Below are 4849 nucleotides of genomic sequence, written 5' to 3' on the forward strand. Positions count from 1 at the left end.
AGTTGTGCAGTTGAAACAGCAAAAGGAAGCTTGCAACTGCCATCACTGTGACTTTGGATATCAGTCCCTGTGTTTCATCAGCATTGCATTCCTTTACACTAAATGATATTGCCAGCAGCTAGAGGCATGCCTCTGGTGTGCTCAAATCCATGCTAGCAGGCAGAGTTATCTGATGCAGAACTCCACAGGGAAATGCTTTATTCACCTATTCACAGCAATCCTCACCAACATGAGGGAATATGAGCTGGCCATGTTTCCTCAGTTTAATAAAGAAGAGAAACAGGTCTAGGAAAGAGATTTTTTTGCCATCTCTGCTTAGATTTTTTTCCACTACCCCACAAAAAGTTTTAAGAATTAATATATTCTTTTGTTTAACTGAAACAAACCAGTATTTTTGAAAAGGGAGATAGGAGACTCACTCCTTTCCAGAATAATTACTGCTCTACATATAATTCAGAGAGAGGAGTTCAACTTTAACATACCTTTTGGAGGCATCTCCTAGCCAACGAGTCTTATTTATTCCATCAAAAACAATTTAGAGATTTATTCTTTGGAGCTGTTCTTTTCCTGAAATAAATCATTTTTCATCATCGTGACTCTGTAGCCCTGTTACTGGGCTATAATGCAATGCACGTGAGACTAAAGCTGAAGTCACTGCAGCAGTAAGGTGGGATGATTCCTGAGGGACAGACCGAGACATCTACAACGCTGTACACCCAACAGCCTGACAACTAGAGTACTCCCCTGAGCTACAGAAGGCTGGTTTATGTTACTGTTCTGCTTCAGCATATGCTTTTTTTGGCAGCTAATATGATACTGATAGTATGGAAACAAAGACACCAAATTATAATGCATAGCATTACGGTTTCTAACCATTCAGAAATAATGAGCTGTTCCTCTCTCCCTAAACAATCATGTTATCTCTCCTGGTTTTCTTGTGTACAGATTTTTAAGGCTGCATTTTCAAAACATTCACCACAACCATGAAAAGTGGAAGATTTGGGAATTTGCACGTTCATTAGCTGAAGATGTCAAGCACTAACCTGATTTTCCTAGACATACTTTTTAAAAGTTTCCCACTGTTTTTGAGTCCATAAAGAAAATAATGACACAAATGTGCACTGGCAGCACTGAATAGAGTTTCTCTTCCAGTCCCATGCCTTGTGGTCACATGTAGGAGGGAGAACAAAGTAGAAGCACTCTTATGAAGGGATGGCCCTGCAGTAAACAACCCTAGGGAACACCCGAATCACTGTGAGTATGGCTCTAGTTGCATTCAAATCCAATAATAAACAGAGCAATTGCCATTTCTGCAATGTGTTTGCTTTTGTTAATTTCTGAAGGAAATCATCATAATAATAAAAATGTCTTCAGTGGAATGACGGTCAAAAGAATCTTCCCCAACCTGTTTTGATAGATAAGAGAAAATTAATTATAAAAAGTGAACATTTAAGATAGTTCACTATTTTAGTATTAATTTTCTTTATAGCTGTGAGATGAGAAGCATTATGTATTTAATTTTCCAATTTTCTTTCATTTTCTAAAAGATTAACGTACAGTATACATCGCTTTCAAGTTTTTTGCTCAATACTTTACATGAGATCAGTGTCCGTCTTCCACAGCTAAGCCTACATACAAGCCTGCTGCTAAGTAATCCTTTAGCTAAAGATTCACAAAAGTAATCAAAAAAGTAACCACAACAGTGGCAAAATGTCTACCAAAAATTAGATAATTGTACATGTATGTTATTAAGTCAATGTTAACTGCTTTTCTAACTCTTAACGCAGTCATTGAGTTTTTGGTAGCAGGACTGTAGCCTACTGAGTTCAGTATAAAGCACTGAGGGCTTCTGATAAGAGTACTTATGTGGATTATCCATTTTTAGCTCAAATAGATTGTTTAATAGAAATGTAGTCAAAGGACACTCCAGCCTGAGTTGCTTGGAGATTTAGCTAAGCTGATTTTTTATCTACTCTTTAAAATTCTATTTTTTTTCTGATGGAATCTTAATATTCTATTCTCTCTCCAGTTTGCCATCCACCTTCACCACTATCACTGACTTGAGCAAGATCAGCTCAAACATTCACATGATCTTCAGCCTACTGTGTATTTGAAAAGAGGATTTTAAGAATCACACATCAATACATGCATCAATAGAACTCACATTAATTTTAGGAAAAAAGTTTCGATGACATATTTTTCTTTTGATTTCTTATTAGAGATACAAGATGATTTAGTGCTAAATATGAAATATTGGTTTCAGTTTAATTTACAAAAAATAATATATTTGTAAACTTACAAAGTGGATATTTGTACACTTGATATAGTTTTAAAAGTCATTTCATTATTTCCTTCATCAAAATATACAGATGAAAGTTTCTTTTTGTAAAATTTGTAACAGTTCAATTTTTGTAACAAAATATTGTACTATTGAAGCTATGCTATCTTATATTGACTTTTACATTAAACATCGAATTAAGATGTCTGTGCTATCTATGATCAGATTAGTACTCACTAGTTTCAGACATACTGTAGAGAAGATAATATATTTATCTTTCCTCTAGAGCAGAGGAAAGTATTTAATTAACTTCATATAGATTAATGATGTGGCAAACAGTTGTTTGTTTCTGTTTGATGGTGATCCCAAGAAACCATTAGAAGTCCAACTTTAGCTATTAGTCACAATTCAGTGGCAGCAGAGCTCCAGAAAAGCCAAATGCAACACATCCCTGTGCCATACTGCACTGAAAAACTGATGAAATATTAATCTCTCAGGCTCCACATGCAAAACACAACAGAAAAGAAAGTCAGAATGAGAAAAAAGAACACAGCGGGGGTTCTGTATATTAGCATCAACAAGCCACATTTAAAGGCTAACACAAAATGCAGCAACCCTAGCCCCACATGTTTGTAATTTTGAAACTCTTGTCATAGCTAAGTAATAGCATGGCCACAGCAGGATGCACCAAAATTAAAGGTAAAAGCTCTCCTAAGGGGTGAAGAGAAGAGGTAATGGTGCCAGAATGGTCACAGAAAAAGCCATTTATCTTGAGAGTGAGAGAGAGATCAAGGCAGAAGGACTAGATTAATTACAAAGATCCATTTAGTGCTATTATCTTTTTCCTTTGTGACATCTGAAAGCCTTTGACTATTATCTACTGTTGCAGAAATTTTCTCTGGTGTAGGCATTTGGTCATTCATACATGCACTGATTCTTGCTGACACAGTAACAGACAGTGTTCTGCAAGTGACACCAGTCTCCTCAGCTCAAAGGCTGGCTTGAGTGAAATACTTCAGGAATTTATGAGGTCTTCCCCAGTAACAATAAGAAAAACAAATACACAGACACATTAAAAAAAAAAAAAAAAAAAAGGAAGACATTTTTTGTCAAAATGTTTTCATATGACAAAAATGTTTATGTCTAAGTTTCCTAATGTTTCAGATTTTGGTCTTGTAGCAAATGAAAATGAGGGGTGGAATAATAATTTGCATCTCAATTATCTCATCCAAATGTGCTCTGATGCAAAATATTACAAGAGCAGGTTAGCACCAGTCTCACTTTGATTTCACCAATTCTGCAGTCTAGCAATTGCATCACCTTGGACCTAGAACGTCAGCAAAAGCCTAGAAAACACAAAATGTCCTTAGTTTCATTAGTTTCTTTAGTGGTTTTGATAACTGCTGCAAATCTATGACATGAAATTAATGGTTTTATATTATGTTATAAATTTTTCCACACACCAGCCCTGCTGACTCCTCAGCAGTAAGTAGACTGTATTACCCTTGTCTACCCTGTTCAGGCCATCATCTTCCTCCTTCTGACTTCCACAGTTCAGTCCATAGGCCTTTTACTCACATTAAGTAACATATTCTGATCAGATCTCTTTCATTGTTCTCAGCTTGTACTCAGACTGCACAGGAGCTTATGTATGTAAAACACTTCAGCTTTTCCAATAGTATCAGGATTTCCAGTAAGCAGTAACATCCTCTATCTCTGAATCTGAAATAAGTCGGTCTGGTTGAAGTTTCATTTTCACACAAGGTTTATTCAAACAGATGGATGCTGGCTTCTTAGAAATAGATCAGACCTTTACACCAGCAAAAAAAATTCATTGAGACAGAGAAAATGAGAGAGTTTTGGCTGTATTGTTGTTTGTTGTTGTTTTGTTTTTCACTATCAATTTTACTAATCTATAATTTCTTCCTTATAGCTTTGTTGTTCATTTTGTTTTTTAATAGACTAAGATTTTCAAATGTGCAAAAAGGAAACAAGACAGTTAAATAACAGTGTTCCTTATCTTTTCCATTATGTGCCATCATATGGGATTCCAGAGTGTAATCCAGGGAAGGTCAGGGTAGAGGCATACCACAGCTGGACAAGTAATATTTGAGGAGCATCCTGGAGCGCTCAGTTAAATTGAAGACTACAGTGAAATCCCTCTTTTTCTCTGATACCAGGCTCAATCTTCCTGGTTCGTAATCACTGATTATGAAGCCTTGCTGCATCTCAAACTGGACTGATTTTTGTGCCAAATGCATAAATGAAATGGGAGCTTTCAAAAGAGTGAAAGAGTATCAACCACAGATCAGCAAAACAAAAGAACAAAGAAACAACAACAAAAAAACCCAACAAACATTACATTCCCCTTTTCTCTAAATTGAAACTCCTTTACAAAAGGTACACTGAAGGCCCTTGACATTTGACCTCCACCCTGTTGGTCAACACTAAAACATTTAGTTATTAACCCAAAGCCTGGAGATTTTTCAGGCCCCAGACTTTTTACTGAGCTGGCAGCACAGAGATTAATGATTTGCACAGGCTCACCCCACGGTGCCTGGCAGCTGGGAC

The sequence above is a fragment of the Gallus gallus genome, chromosome 1 (assembly GCF_016699485.2).
Source record: "Gallus gallus isolate bGalGal1 chromosome 1, bGalGal1.mat.broiler.GRCg7b, whole genome shotgun sequence".
Lineage (NCBI taxonomy): Eukaryota > Metazoa > Chordata > Aves > Galliformes > Phasianidae > Gallus > Gallus gallus.